Source organism: Pholcus phalangioides, unplaced genomic scaffold (assembly GCF_987345545.1).
Source record: "Pholcus phalangioides strain wild (caught in Gottingen) unplaced genomic scaffold, Ppha-v1.0 ptg000017l_1, whole genome shotgun sequence".
NCBI lineage: Eukaryota > Metazoa > Arthropoda > Arachnida > Araneae > Pholcidae > Pholcus > Pholcus phalangioides.
In genome coordinates, this window is record NW_028301610.1 from 37,202,145 (window position 1) to 37,217,320 (window position 15,176).

General features: G+C 37.8%; 14 non-coding genes across 14 annotated transcripts; all 14 read right to left on the bottom strand.

Moving 5' to 3' along the window:
- Positions 1-2,836: 2,836 nt before the first annotated feature.
- Positions 2,837-2,908, bottom strand: TRNAC-GCA (transfer RNA cysteine (anticodon GCA)). The gene has a single exon. It is a non-coding gene; the product is annotated as a tRNA-Cys (tRNA).
- A 149-nt stretch (positions 2,909-3,057) lies between these two features.
- Positions 3,058-3,129, bottom strand: TRNAC-GCA (transfer RNA cysteine (anticodon GCA)). The gene has a single exon. It is a non-coding gene; the product is annotated as a tRNA-Cys (tRNA).
- A 149-nt stretch (positions 3,130-3,278) lies between these two features.
- TRNAC-GCA (transfer RNA cysteine (anticodon GCA)) lies at positions 3,279-3,350 on the bottom strand. The gene has a single exon. It is a non-coding gene; the product is annotated as a tRNA-Cys (tRNA).
- A 149-nt stretch (positions 3,351-3,499) lies between these two features.
- On the bottom strand, positions 3,500-3,571 carry TRNAC-GCA (transfer RNA cysteine (anticodon GCA)). Its single transcript has one exon. It is a non-coding gene; the product is annotated as a tRNA-Cys (tRNA).
- A 355-nt stretch (positions 3,572-3,926) lies between these two features.
- Positions 3,927-3,998, bottom strand: TRNAC-GCA (transfer RNA cysteine (anticodon GCA)). The gene has a single exon. It is a non-coding gene; the product is annotated as a tRNA-Cys (tRNA).
- Positions 3,999-4,136: 138 nt separating this feature from the next.
- On the bottom strand, positions 4,137-4,208 carry TRNAC-GCA (transfer RNA cysteine (anticodon GCA)). Its single transcript has one exon. It is a non-coding gene; the product is annotated as a tRNA-Cys (tRNA).
- A 149-nt stretch (positions 4,209-4,357) lies between these two features.
- TRNAC-GCA (transfer RNA cysteine (anticodon GCA)) lies at positions 4,358-4,429 on the bottom strand. The gene has a single exon. It is a non-coding gene; the product is annotated as a tRNA-Cys (tRNA).
- A 151-nt stretch (positions 4,430-4,580) lies between these two features.
- On the bottom strand, positions 4,581-4,652 carry TRNAC-GCA (transfer RNA cysteine (anticodon GCA)). Its single transcript has one exon. It is a non-coding gene; the product is annotated as a tRNA-Cys (tRNA).
- A 149-nt stretch (positions 4,653-4,801) lies between these two features.
- On the bottom strand, positions 4,802-4,873 carry TRNAC-GCA (transfer RNA cysteine (anticodon GCA)). Its single transcript has one exon. It is a non-coding gene; the product is annotated as a tRNA-Cys (tRNA).
- A 148-nt stretch (positions 4,874-5,021) lies between these two features.
- On the bottom strand, positions 5,022-5,093 carry TRNAC-GCA (transfer RNA cysteine (anticodon GCA)). The gene has a single exon. It is a non-coding gene; the product is annotated as a tRNA-Cys (tRNA).
- Positions 5,094-5,243: 150 nt separating this feature from the next.
- TRNAC-GCA (transfer RNA cysteine (anticodon GCA)) lies at positions 5,244-5,315 on the bottom strand. Its single transcript has one exon. It is a non-coding gene; the product is annotated as a tRNA-Cys (tRNA).
- A 142-nt stretch (positions 5,316-5,457) lies between these two features.
- Positions 5,458-5,529, bottom strand: TRNAC-GCA (transfer RNA cysteine (anticodon GCA)). Its single transcript has one exon. It is a non-coding gene; the product is annotated as a tRNA-Cys (tRNA).
- Positions 5,530-5,679: 150 nt separating this feature from the next.
- TRNAC-GCA (transfer RNA cysteine (anticodon GCA)) lies at positions 5,680-5,751 on the bottom strand. The gene has a single exon. It is a non-coding gene; the product is annotated as a tRNA-Cys (tRNA).
- Positions 5,752-6,121: 370 nt separating this feature from the next.
- TRNAC-GCA (transfer RNA cysteine (anticodon GCA)) lies at positions 6,122-6,193 on the bottom strand. The gene has a single exon. It is a non-coding gene; the product is annotated as a tRNA-Cys (tRNA).
- Between the last annotated feature and the right edge of the window lie 8,983 nt (positions 6,194-15,176).

Consider the following 15,176-nt stretch of genomic DNA (forward strand, 5'->3'; position numbering starts at 1 on the left):
CTGGAAGAAAACTCTTCCCCCACCGAAACATGTTCAACTAGATCCTCAGAACTAGTAAGAACTAAATCCAAAATAGCAGTACCCCTAGTGGCTTCTGATACATGCTGATACAAAAAATTTTCGAGCACCAACTTAAGAAAGTCTCTTTCATACTGATTTCCAGATGAAAGGTTCTCCCAATCAATACCCGGGTAATTGAAATCCCCTAGTATGAGAACCCTCTTTCGCTTACACATGTAGGAAATTTCATCGTGCATTTTGGCGATGTAGTTTTGATCCCTATTCGGTGGATTGTAACAAACCCCAACAATAAGCTTATGACGTCTTTTGTTCTCAAGTTCAACCCATATGGTTTCAATATCACTTCTCTGTACGTTACACTCTCTAGCCTTCAAACATGATTTCACGTATATCAACACTCCACCCCCTTTCCTATCAGATCTATTTCTCAAAAAAGTATCGTATCCGGAGATGTGTAAGAAAGATTCATCCCCATCGTTTGCCCAAGATTCTGTAATGGCTATAAGATCCAAGTCCTCCACAACTATCATAGTTTCTAAAAAATCTTTCTTGTTACCCAAGCTCCTGGCATTTATTAACACACATTTTAATTTGCCCGGTGGTTTGTTGTCAATCGAGAAGCCATCCAAGTCAGAGGTGGGTAATTCCCCGTCAGTACTGTTGTGATTATCATTAACTAACCCGCATTCCCGACTACGTGGTCTGGGAGTAAAAAACCTGACCTAAGACTATCGTAAACCTCCCAGACCCCTCTCTTATTTAGATGGATCCCATCCGAACGAAGCCACCTATCGGTAAATGCGGGAAGCTCCAAGAACGTGACCCCAAGTGAGGAGCAAATGTCCTTCAGACCTATATTGAATTGGTGGATCCTACTCCTATATCCCCTACTACCCCTTGGCAGCACTGGAATCACTGCCACATCTGAACCCCCCTCCCTAGCGGATAATAGTAAATCCCGGTACTCTGACAGAGACTCACTAATATTCGCTCCTACCTGATTTGTTCCCACCCACAGAATCACCCGCAAGGGCAACTTTCGGCGATGAAAAACGTCTCGAACGTTGCCAATCTTCCCCCCAGGAAGACAACAGCGCTCGAAACCCCGAAAATCCCTACACACTCGGTTCCCAAGTTCCCTAACCATAGAATCGCCGATGATTAAACCCCTATCACTATCCCCCTCTACCTCATCCACGACCACCCATTCGCCCTCTAAAATGTCGTTGTTCGTGGAGATTGCTTCTTCATCAACAGGTGGCTCGACGACCAGAGGGTCCGTTATAACCGGACCCTCTAGCACCCTAACTTTTTCCCGTAAAGCTTCGACCTCGTGTTCCAGCCTTTTTCTATCCAAGCACCCCTTACAATTGAAACTATCAGCTACTATACCCCTAGACCAGGGAAACCTCCCGTCGCAAGCTCTACACAACACTAGTCGAGGTCGAGGCATACTAACACTATTGCTAAAGCTAGATAATAATAATAATACTTAACAATACGAAAATGAGAAACGTTAACTGGAAATTAAAATAATGTAAAATACATTACTATGCAAAATATACGTAAGAGATTATACGAAAAAATTACGTAAAGTAGAATGCTCAGCACTAAATCACGAAGAATAAAATAAATATGTATATAAAGAATACAACACCCTCTAAAAAAAGTATTAAGCTACGAAGTACAATTTATACTTATTAGAATTACAACTCTAACTAACTATCGACTCTAACTAACTAACAACTTAGCTAACTATCTCAAAACACTAACACTACAACAATAGGCCCAAATGGAAGGAAAACAACGTTATTGAGAGTACCAAAACCTACGAACTTATATCAAAGAAGCGAGCGAACCTGGCGAAAAAACAACGAAAATGAAATGCGAACGAGAAAAATAAATATAAGTCGATCGAAAATACACAACGAAAATTTAAAAAAAAATGAGAGCAATATAAAAAAAAAAAAAAAAAAAACCACTTATCTCACAATCCAACGTGCGCTAAAAAAAAAAAGAAAATCACCGCAGAATATGACCCAAAAATAAACAACACGCTAAGTAAAACTCACGAGAACGAAGAAAAACACAAAGAAAGACACAAAATGGCGCACTGGCGTGTCGGTGAGCGGAGCGCGATAATAGCACGTCCGTTCCCAACGACGGCGAAGACGATTCCAAAGCGACTAGCTGATGCCAAAGATATATACGTACTTCATATAGCCGCTATGATCTGATGCGCCTCCCTAGAAAAACACAAACGCGTAGCGTGATTATGTAACACGTTTCTATCTGCGCGAAATACTCTAATTCGGTTCACGCTGCGCAAAAAACCTATTCCTAGGAAAACCTGGCTTAACAGATGAAAGTGTTTAAAATTAACAAAAACGGGCACTCGGGATTGAACCGAGGACACCGCGATCTGCAGTCGAATGCCCTACCACTGACCTACACCGCCGACGTACGCCGCTTTAGATATTCCGGATAATTTATTATACGATTTTTTTAGTCAACGGAGGATACGTACCGCTCACTACGTAAGCAAGGCAACAGTATTTATTTAACAAGAGAGACATTCCAAAACCTAACAACGAAGGGGGTACTCGGTTTTGAACAGAGAACCTCCCGATTTGCAGTACATCGCTCTACCTGTGGGCTACATAAATGACGAATGCCTCGTTAGGTTTCCCGGATGATATATTATATGATTTTTTTTAGTCAACGGAGGATGTGTTCCGCTCACTACGTGAGCAAGGCAACCGTATATGCAACAAAAAAAAAACATTCAAAAACCGTACTCAAGGGATCACAACGAAGGGGGCACTCGGGATTGAACCGAGGACCTCTCGATCTGCAGTCGAATGCTCTACCACTGAGCTACACCCCCGATGTACACCGCGTTAGATTTTCCGGACGATTTATTATATTATTTTTTTTAGTCAACGGAGGATGTGTTCCGCTCACTACGTGAGCAAGGCAACCGTAGATGTAACAAAAAAAAAACATTCAGAAACCGTACTCAAGGGATCACAAAGAAGGGGGCACTCGGGATTGAACCGAGGACCTCCCGATCTGCAGTCGAATGCGCTACCGCTGAGCTACACCCCCGATGCACACCGCGTTAGATTTTCCGGGTGATTTATTATATGATTTTTTTTAGTCAACGGAGGATGTGTTTCGCTCACTACGTGAGCAAGGCAACCGTATATGTAACAAAAAAAAAACATTCAAAAACCGTACTCAAGGGATCACAAAGAAGGGGGCACTCGGGATTGAACCGAGGACCTCCCGATCTGCAGTCGAATGCGCTACCGCTGAGCTACACCCCCGATGCACACCGCGTTAGATTTTCCGGGTGATTTATTATATGATTTTTTTTAGTCAACGGAGGATGTGTTCCGCTCACTACGTGAGCAAGGCAACCGTATATGTAACAAAAAAAAAACATTCAAAAACCGTACTCAAGGGATCACAAAGAAGGGGGCACTCGGGATTGAACCGAGGACCTCCCGATCTGCAGTCGAATGCGCTACCGCTGAGCTACACCCCCGATGCACACCGCGTTAGATTTTCCGGGTGATTTATTATATGATTTTTTTTAGTCAACGGAGGATGTGTTTCGCTCACTACGTGAGCAAGGCAACCGTATATGTAACAAAAAAAAACCGTACTCAAGGGATAACAACGAAGGGGGCACTCGGGATTGAACCGAGGACCTCTGCAGTCGAATGCTCTACCACTGAGCTACACCCCCGATGCACACCGCGTTAGATTTTCCGGACGATTTATTATATTATTTTTTTTAGTCAACGGAGGATGTGTTCCGCTCACTACGTGAGCAAGGCAACCGTATATGTAACAAAAAAAAAAACCATTCCAAAACAGTACTCAAGGGACAACAACGAAGGAGGTACTCGGGATTGAACCGAGAATCTCCCGATCTGCAGTCGAATGCTCTACCGCTGAGCTACACCCCCGATGCACACCGCGTTAGATTTTCCGGGTGATTTATTATATGATTTTTTTATTCAACGGAGGATGTGTTCCGCTCACTACGTGAGCAAGGCAACCGTATATGTAACAAAAAAAAAACCGTACTCAAGGGATAACAACGAAGGGGGCACTCGGGATTGAACCGAGGACCTCTCGGACTGCAGTCGAATGCTCTACCACTGAGCTACACCCCCGTTGCACACCGCGTTAGATTTTCCGGACAATTTATTATATTATTTTTTTTAGTCAACGGAGGATGTGTTCCGCTCACTACGTGAGCAAGGCAACCGTATATGTAACAAAAAAAAAACATTCCAAAACCGTACTCAAGGGATAACAACGAAGGGGGCACTCGGGATTGAACCGAGGACCTCTCGATCTGCAGTCGAATGCTCTACCACTGAGCTACACCCCCGATGCACACCGCGTTAGATTTTCCGGACGATTTATTATATTATTTTTTTTAGTCAACGGAGGATGTGTTCCGCTCACTACGTGAGCAAGGCAACCGTAGATGTAACAAAAAAAAAAAACATTCAAAAACCGTACTCAAGGGATCACAACGAAGGGGGCACTCGGGATTGAACCGAGGACCTCTCGATCTGCAGTCGAATGCTCTACCACTGAGCTACACCCCCGATGCACACCGCGTTAGATTTCCCGGACGATTTATTATATTATTTTTTTTAGTCAACGGAGGATGTGTTCCGCTCACTACGTGAGCAAGGCAACCGTATATGTAACAAAAAAAAAACATACCAAAACCGTACTCAAGGGATAACAACGAAGGGGGCACTCGGGATTGAACCGAGGACCTCCCGATCTGCAGTCGAATGCTCTACCACTGAGCTACACCCCCGATGCACACCGCGTTAGATTTTCCGGGTGATTTATTATATGATTTTTTTATTCAACGGAGGATGTGTTCCGCTCGCTACGTGAGCAAGGCAACCGTATATGTAACAAAAAAAAAACATTTAAAAACCGTACTCAAGGGATAACAACGAAGGGGGTACTCGGGATTGAACCGAGGACCTCTCGAACTGCAGTCGAATGCTCTACCACTGAGCTACACCCCCGATGCACACCGCGTTAGATTTTCCGGACGATTTATTATATTATTTTTTTTAGTCAACGGAGGATGTGTTCCGCTCACTACGTGAGCAAGGCAACCGTATATGTAACAAAAAAAAAACCATTCCAAAACCGTACTCAAGGGACAACAACGAAGGGGGTACTCGGGATTGAACCGAGAATCTCCCGATCTGCAGTCGAATGCTCTACCACTGAGCTACACCCCCGATGCGCGTCGCGTTAGATTTTCCGGGTGATTTATTATATGATTTTTTTATTCAACGGAGGATGTGTTCCGCTCACTACGTGAGCAAGGCAACCGTATATGTAACAAAAAAAAAAAAAACCGTACTCAAGGGATAACAACGAAGGGGGCACTCGGGATTGAACCGAGGACCTCTCGAACTGCAGTCGAATGCTCTACCACTGAGCTACACCCCCGATGCACACCGCGTTAGATTTTCCGGACGATTTATTATATTATTTTTTTTAGTCAACGGAGGATGTGTTCCGCTCACTACGTGAGCAAGGCAACCGTATATGTAACAAAAAAAAAACCATTCCAAAACCGTACTCAAGGGACAACAACGAAGGGGGTACTCGGGATTGAACCGAGAATCTCCCGATCTGCAGTCGAATGCTCTACCACTGAGCTACACCCCCGATGCGCGTCGCGTTAGATTTTCCGGGTGATTTATTATATGATTTTTTTATTCAACGGAGGATGTGTTTCGCTCGCTACGTGAGCAAGGCAACCGTATATGTAACAAAAAAAAAACATTTAAAAACCGTACTCAAGGGATAACAACGAAGGGGGCACTTGGGATTGAATCGAGTACCTCTCGATCTGCAGTCGAATGCTTTACCACTGAGCTAAATCCCCGATGTACGCTGCGTTAGATTTTCCGGGTGATTTATCATATGATTTTTTTTAGTCAACGGAGGATGCGTTCCGCTCACTACTTGAGCAAGGCAACCGTATATGCAACAAAAAAAAAACCATTCCAAAACCGTACTCAAGGGACAACAACGAAGGGGGTACTCGGGATTGAACCAAGGACCTCCCGATCTGCAGTCGAATGCTCTACCACTGAGCTACACCCCCGATGCATTCCGCGTTAGATTTTCCGTATGATTTATTATGTTTTTTTTTGGTCAACAAAGGATGTGTTAGGCTCACTACGTGAGCAAGGCAACCGTATATTTAACAAAAAAAAAAAAAAAAGATTCGAAACTTTACCCAATTGATAACAACGAAGGGTTCACTCGGGATTGAACCGAGGACCTCTGGATTTGCAGTCGAATGCTCTAACACTGAGCTACACCCCCGATGCTTGCAGCGTTAGATTTTCTGGATGATTTATTATACGAGTTTTTAGTCAACGGAGGATGCGTTCGGCTCAGTACTGGCTACAGAATTTTCGAAAAAAAACAATTTTATTATTTATTAATTTATTCAATAAGCATGTTTTAAAAATTGGAAATAGATCTGGGGAAGAGAAAGTTGATGTTGATGTAAAGTCGCTGCTAAAAAGGTTAAGAACATCTGATTTAGATTTGATAGTATAAATATGACTAAAATCGGAAAAAACTTTAAAAGGGATTTATTGTGGTGGAAAAAACTTTTCCATTATCTGAATGTCTGAATGTTAATAATGAAGGTGTTTAAAAAGAAGCACCCTATTAATTAGATCCAGTTGGAACCCCTTTATACACGCGTATATGAAGGCGTCTTAGATCCAGCCAACTCTGCATTAATAGCAGGTGTTCGGTGGACAATCTGTTGTACTTTTCATAAGATCACATAAGATGTCCAAGGGATGTCCAAAATACCAAGTAAAAGGGATGTTTCGTGTTATAAGATTATCACCGATTTCATTTAACCCGAAAAACCATTAAATATCATGAATGATATCCAACTAAAAACGTATTGCTATTCGAACTTTTAATTTTATTGCTGTCATAGCATGACACACAACGGAATGTTTTACACGGGTAAGAATACGTGTATAGAGTTGTAAAAATTTGAAAAAAAATTATGCTTCAATTTATTTGTTATTTTTTGTGTTGTTATGAACTGCTTATGCTCGACAACATTAAACTGAAATGATTTTTGAGGATATGAATAAAACCGATAGAAATTTATCAAGAATTTCTTAAAAATATCTGAAATAAACCCCTACAAAAGAACACCATAATTTCAAAAAAGTGCAGTGAAACCTCGATATAACGATACTCAGCGGACCAAGGAAAAAATATCGTTGTTGAAGGATTATCGTTATATCGGGAGGCAGCAGTTTAACATTAGAATATAGACATTTCCAAGCAAGATTTGAAGAGATATCGTTCTAGAAGAATCTATCATTATATCGAGAATCGTTGTAGCGAGGTTTCAATGTAATGCTTTTCATCCATTTTTCTGGCTGAGTATAAAAAAAACATCGGCTGACTACATACCGTGTCAATAATTGATGGAAAAATCTGATTTTTTCTTGTTTCGGTAAAATTATAATTTTAGGTATAACCGATTAAATTCAAAAATGTAGTGAAGAGCTAATGACAGAAATTAAAGTCGAACAAACAAATGAATGCCGAATCGGAACAATAAAAATTGGAAATTTACGATCACAGAAATTTTATTTCTCAATTTCTTATCAATCGCATAAAAAATTACCATAAATTTTTAACATTAATTTCAATTAATAATTATTGAAATTATTTTTAAAAACGAATAATCCACGTAGTACTAATAAGCTTTTGAAATCGATATTTTTTCCGCACAAACGTCAGCCGATTTCGATCTGCCAACAGGGAAAAAACTTTGGCCAGGAACGTGGAGTTTTGTGCTTCCCCGAAAGTCCACACGCTACGCAAAATCGTATGAATTTCGCCATTCACTTCCCTTTACACACGCAATTCTGAACGGGGCCTTCTTTCGTGCAGGTGAGAGAGCGCGCAAGAGAGAATGTGTCTCTTTTTAACAACGCGCTCTTGAACGCCGCGTTCCTAACCGCCCTCCAATCCTTCGCGCAAGAACGTCCCGCTCCGGGTGTGCGGGGAAGACTGTACGTGTAAAGGGGCTTTTAAATGTACATAGTAGAAAATCACATTATACGTGTGGAACAAAAAATGCATTAACAGCGCTATAGAAAGAAAGGAGGGAAAGAAAAAGAATCTTCCGTACATAATAGGGTTACTATAAAGCTTTGCGATGATGAAGACAGAGGAAAGAAAACATAGAGAACGTGTTTGAATTTATTCCACTGGTGTTTGGACGTAATATTACGCCCGTGATCGCAACGAGGTTAAATATATGTTCAAATATTTTACAGCTGTTTACGATTATTGACATGCAAGATATATTTTTTCATACTATAATTTTTCCGTTTATTTCAATTTGCTATACAAAAATGCATTGATAAATTGAATAAATATTTTACTAAAATTTACAAAGATTTCTATTACATTTTCAGAAATTTTAAATCGTGATCCACCTATAGCTGTTCGAATATTTCAGTTTGTAATCTCAGTGTATAAATTTGTTGGTTTAAAATATAAAATCGTTCCTATTGCATTGAAACTAACACGATTGCACATTTGAAATGTCTCGCGGAACAGCGCTAAAAATATCTACTGCTGTTCGGCAATCAGGTACGGAAAAGAAGATATCGTAGAGTTACGCGAATTATCGTAGAGGCTGAAGCAACGTGATTGGCTGCATGTAATAAATTACGAAAACAATCGTACAATCGTGGAATAGCGGTGCACTTGAAAAATATGCGTCCGGGGAGGCCTTGATTGCCGATTCATCAGTCAAGTCCAGCCAGAAAAAAATTGATCTGGAGTTGTGGAAATTTCAGTGTGCCAAGGTGCTGCTTGTGTACCATAATATATTCCCAAGAAGTTTTAAATTAATTTCTCCCAAAATATTTATCACTAGCTATAATACCCGGCGCTTGCCCGGGTTTTTTTCAATTACTGAGAGGATTGAAATAGTGACAAACCATTTTAAAAGCATATAAACTATTATACATAATACTGGCGACATTGAAGAAATGGCAACCCAAAACCATATACACGTCTGAAACGCATTGCTAGGGAACCACGGTAACCAAAGTAAACATTCCGAAAGTGATTGTTGAGGCCGAGAAACCAATGTTATGGGGCAGTTTTTCGCCCATCTATGACAAACTTTTAAAGTAGCCTATCGTTCAAGTTGGGTCCCATTTGGTGTATGTGTAAAATTTGGCGACGATAGATTTAAAATTGTAGATTTGTACGGAGAACATACACACACACAGAAAATCAATTTTTTATATGTAGATCGTTTAACTAACTCGGGAAATACCGAAGCATGAGAAAGCACGCCTGTTCACTGCAAGGTCCTATTCACTTCTGCTAAGTACTATCTTACTCATCTCTTCTGTCTATTATATAAATGTTTTACCTAGTTAAAATATCAAAATTTTCAGTTGTAGCTGAAATCACATAATATGCTATATTAATAATTATATGTTATTTGTTTACCCAGTATTTTCAATATTTCCTGCAGACTGACTGATGATTCCATAATATTGAATAAGAAACTAGGTGACAGATCAAGTTGTTTCTCTGTTCAGATGGCGATACATGAAAAATCTCATCTTTATCACGTATCCTGTGTAATTGGATTGAAAAATCTCAGAAAATATACGTACTGGAAAAATATTATTTTATAATTGGAAAGTATCAAAATACATTCGAGGTTCGATATACAGTCAAACCTCGTTAATGAGTCACTCTTGGGAGAGCAAAAATATGACTTAGTAAGCGGAGTGACTCGTTAAACGGAGTAAGCCATAGCTTGCCAACTCCTGCGCGCTAACGAGGTTTGACTGTATTCTGTCACTAGAGAGATCAAGTAGTTTTTATTCATCAATCGGCACTTAAATATTGTACCGTTGACCATTTTGGAGCTTGAGCGTTTTAAGTGTCAAAAACCAAAACGTTCATGGGGAAAATTCATCGGGATTACCATAAAATCTCAGCTAAAACAGTATCAATGTGTTTTGGCGACACTCCAGCCCATTATTAGCAGTACATCACACCGTTTGCAGAAGTCGAAAATAGTCGACGGCATAATACGTTAGTACCGATAAATCTAATGAAGAGAAAAATGACTGATAAAAACACAATAAACAGGCAAGCACGGTTATAACGACCTCTGTTATCACCAGCACTTAGTATATAACGTCCATAAATGGTGTTTCTAGCCCAATTCCCATGGAAGAGCAGCGCTTCTCACACTTTTGTGACCCACGGCTTCCTTATAACCTAGTCATAATTCCCCAGAATATTCCAGTAGATATTTTCCTTCATAAAAGAATCACTTCAAAGCACTGAGAACAAGAGTACATTTTTTTGGTCACCCACTTCTTGGACGAACTTTTCACCATTGCCTTCAGAGCAGAAATTGTCATCACTCCTTTTTCAATTTTAACGCCCTGCATTGTTCGACAGGAACACAAAGTTAAACTTGCAGATTCGCCGTTTTTATAAAACAGTTTAACTAATAACGCTTTTTCTCGCAAAGATAACGTACCCACAGATTAAATTGTATCGAACTTTTGAACAGAAACGTTTCTCACAGCAAAATCGTAGTCTAAAAAATAAATTTGAGCAAAACATCCTTGCTCGGATGTTACGCAATGAACTAATTTGCTTATGAAATGAGTTAGATACATTTTCACATTATATAATAGCGCTATCTGGTGAACACAAAGGTAACTGTTGGGAGTAACTAATTAAGGTCATTCTGACCAATGGTTCTTTTTTTACAGCCTTTTCAAAAACGAACTTTAATTATAATCACCCTGTATGTCTGTGAAAACTGCATCTCTAGTGTGCATATTTAAAAAGCTATCAAGTTTCAAGGTGCACCCTGTAGTTTTTGATTGGCATCTGATAAATTTTGGAAACTTATCAGTTATCACAAAACATGACATACAACGACGTGCATACATTTTTGGAAACGTTAGTAAATTTTTTAAGTTTATGTGGTTAACGGTGTTTACTGGGAAAGACAGTATTGTATAGAATTTATTCAGAAAAAAACCAGCCCATGTTCACATAAATTTTACACGTCACCAATCAATACTTTTGAATTGGCATAGCTTTTCAATCGGAAGTGGTTTGATAATTTACAATAGGTATTTCTTTGTCACTGTCATCTAATAGGTGATAAAAAGTAACAAAAAAAGTAAAAAAAATCAATAATTTCAGAAGCATAGATGATGCAGTTTGCGCAAAAATTTTCATTGTAAAGATAATTACTTTTATTGTCAACGAGATGACAGTAATCTAAATTTAATGTTTGCACTGCCATCTGTTGTTGATAAATGTAACTATTTGAGCAATATAATTTCTTGTCATTGAAGAAATTCACGTCTTTTGTAAGAAAACATCCAGACATCATTCGCATACATTGCATGTTGCACTAAGTTTCTGGCTTCATTTTTTGCTTGCAGTATCCGAATTGTTTTCTAGGTTAAGATAATGTTTTTCTACGTTATGTCCACAGTGTATGTTTCAAGCGAGGTATGTAATATTGGAGGTAAAAATACATTGCAGTGAATGGACCTAAATTCTGGGATTACCAAATCGTATGTTATATCCACGTCGTTCCAGGGTATGTTATAAGTGTACTCGACTGTATATGCGAGGTCTTGAAATTAGCTTGCGTAGCAATAACATATATGCAGAAAATGCATTATTGAGATAATCGTGGACAAAATAAGCTTATGCAGCACATAATTGAAATGTAATATAGCATGAATATAGTTTTTCATAATTATCTGAAAAGTGAATATTTATTGGAAAACAACAAGATATACAGCAAAAGTTGTAGACGACACATACATCCTGTGAGGGGATAAAGGAAGCGTCTTTCAGAAAAATGGCAAGAAATAAGAAGGATGGATACAGATGTAAACAATGTGAAAATAAACAAATAGGTCAAGAAACAACAACTGAGGGAACTGCAAGGTTAGCTGATCATAACATCACACTGGGAGAGATGGAAAGTATCATCAGAAAATTGAAAAATGAGATGGAAGAGGTATTTCAAGTAGCCATAAATAATGTAATCCAAAAGCAGAATCACCTTACAACAGAAATTCAAGAAGCAGTAAAGGCAATAGAATTTAATTCTAAACAGATGGAAGATTTTGGGAAAAAACTAGAAAATATGAAGGAACTAGTGGAACAGGTGAATAAAGAAAATGAAGAAATAAAGATCGAGAATATGCATCTAAAGGAGGAGATAACAGATCTGAAATACAGAATGAACGATTTCGAAACAATAAGCAGGGAAAACAATATAGAAATCAGTGGAATCCCAGAAATGAGGAATGAAAATATGTTTGAAATAATAGAAACAGTACGGGGCCATCTGAGGATTCAAGAAACAACCGAAATAGCGAGTGCACGCCGGGTTCCCACGAAAAGCAGCAACAAACCAAGGCCTATAATAGTGCGATTTGAAAAGGAAAAATCAAAGAGCATTTGGATACAAAACGCCAAAAAGCAACGTATCACAGCTGGAAAACTGAATCCAGATTTTCAAAATGCCAAAATATATATAAATGAACATTTAACACCAGAGAACAAGAAATTGTTTTATATGATGAGACAAACTAAAGAAAGGATTGCATACAAATTCGCCTGGGTGAAAGAAGGCAAGCTATTCCTCCGAAAAGATGAAAACTCCAAAATAATAAGGATAACCACCGAAGAACAACTCCAAAAGCTTGAGTTTAATGCAAGCAACAACAGACACCGTAGACTATGAAAGCTCTACACAGAGCCCTTACCCACTAGAGGAAATTGAAGAAGTAAGAAGAATTCTCAGTATTCCTAAGGCAGGAAATAAAACACAGACTTTTCTGGTTTTAAATATCCAAAGTTTACGAACTAATTTTGACAATTTTTTGATTTTCCTAAGAACTTTAAATAAACAAATTGATGTGATATGCTTAACTGAAATATGGATGGAAAAAGAAGAAAAATTTAATTTTGAAATCGTAAATTATAAAGGCATAAGTGAATATTATTCATATATTAATTGTAGAACATACAATAGATCAGGTGGTGTAATGATGTATATAAATAATGATATTGTATCAAACAAAAAAGAAAAGGAGTCAACTTAATTACGACTGAAGAACTACCTATAAATTTCGCAGAATATAACTTAGATGTTTTGCTCTTGTATCGATCTCATTCATATACTGGTACTCAATTCAAATACAAATACAAATACAACGCCACAACAGGCAAATTGCCCAACGAGGTGGCTGACTTAAGAACATCATGGATCCCCGAGCCATTTTTCGGAGGCCCTACCTACTACTGCTACACCACACCTGCACCCCGCCCACACACCCCCCTCCCAAGAAACCCCCAACGAATCGGTACATGCGGGAATGTGCGTGTACGTGTAGTGAAACCTGACGTGAAGTTTTTTTTTGTTTCTCTGTAATGCTTGTTATGTGTAGTGCTGCCATCTGCCACCAGTTTTCAATGAAGAACTGGAATTATATTTAAAAAATGTGAACACAAATTTATTAATTGTACTAGACAAACAGACATAACACAAACATGTATTGATCATGTTTTTTATAGAAATAAACAAAACTGTGCTCATGAATTTACTGTTTTTAAAACCCAAATTACAGATCACTATCCTGTATTGGGATACATAGACTTTCTGCAGAAAAGAATGAGTAGTATAAATGAGGAAAGTAAATATATGAAAATCATAAATTATGAAAAATTTGAAACTTTTATCCCGAAACTGAATCTCAAGAATGTCATTGAAGATGATAATGCTCATAATAAATATAAGCGATTTATGGATATTTTAATGTTGAATTCAAATTTATGGACCAGAACAGTAAAACAAAAGCCTAAAAAAGATAAGAAAAACTGGATAAATGAAGATATATTAAAAAGAATAAATTATAAAGAAAAACTCTACAAAAAATACAAAAAGAATCGTCAAGTGGTCTCGTACAAATTGGAATACAAGGAATATGAAACAAATTTGAAAAAACATATAAAAAAAAAATTTTAAAAAATTAAACAAAGATACAAAGATACAAGATACAAATACAACACCACAACAGGCAAAATGCCCAACGAGGTGGCTGAGAAAAAGATGAAAAAAAGATAAACAAGAGTATATTAAAAACAACTTTAAAGAAATTGGAAAAGATAAACGCAGGCAATAGAAATACATAAGTGAAAATATTTTAAACAAAAATATTGGACACAACGTACTTCCAAACTTTCAAGATCCAATGGATTTGGCCATTAAATTCAATAATGACTTTATTACGAGGAATTTAAATACTAATGAACAAAATAATTTTTGTTCCCATTGTTTGGAACAAAATAATGCTACTAGCAATTCAATCAATTCCATGTTTTATACTGATATAGATCAAGAACAGTTAAAACATGTTATAAGGGATTTAAAGGAAAATAAAGCAAGTGGTTATGATGGATTGACCCCTAAAATGATTAAAATAATTGTAAAATACCACTTAAGTACAATAAAAAATTTAATTGATCATTCTGTATTGAATGGAATATTCTACCATGATTTGAAATACTCTCTAGTCCATCCCATATATAAAGCAGGAGATAGTAATGATTTCACAAATTACAGACCAATATCAATACTTCCCGTCTTCTCAAAAATAATTGAAAAATGTATAAAAAACCAACTACTTGACTTCCTAAATAGACAAAAAATATTCTCAACTAACCAATATGGATTTCAAAAAAATAAAAATACAGAAATGGCGATACTTGATCTAACTAACTATTTAAACAATGGATTCAACAATAATAAATGTTCCATAACTGTGTTCCTAGATTTGAAAAGAGCATTCGATTTTGTGGATTTGGACATTTTAACAAATAAACTATTTGAAATAGGAGTGAGAGGAAACATACTTGAATGATTTAAATCATACTATTGCAACAGGAAACAAGCAGTTGTTATTCAAAAAGAAGTCAGTACTTTTCAAGAAGTGAAAAAGGGG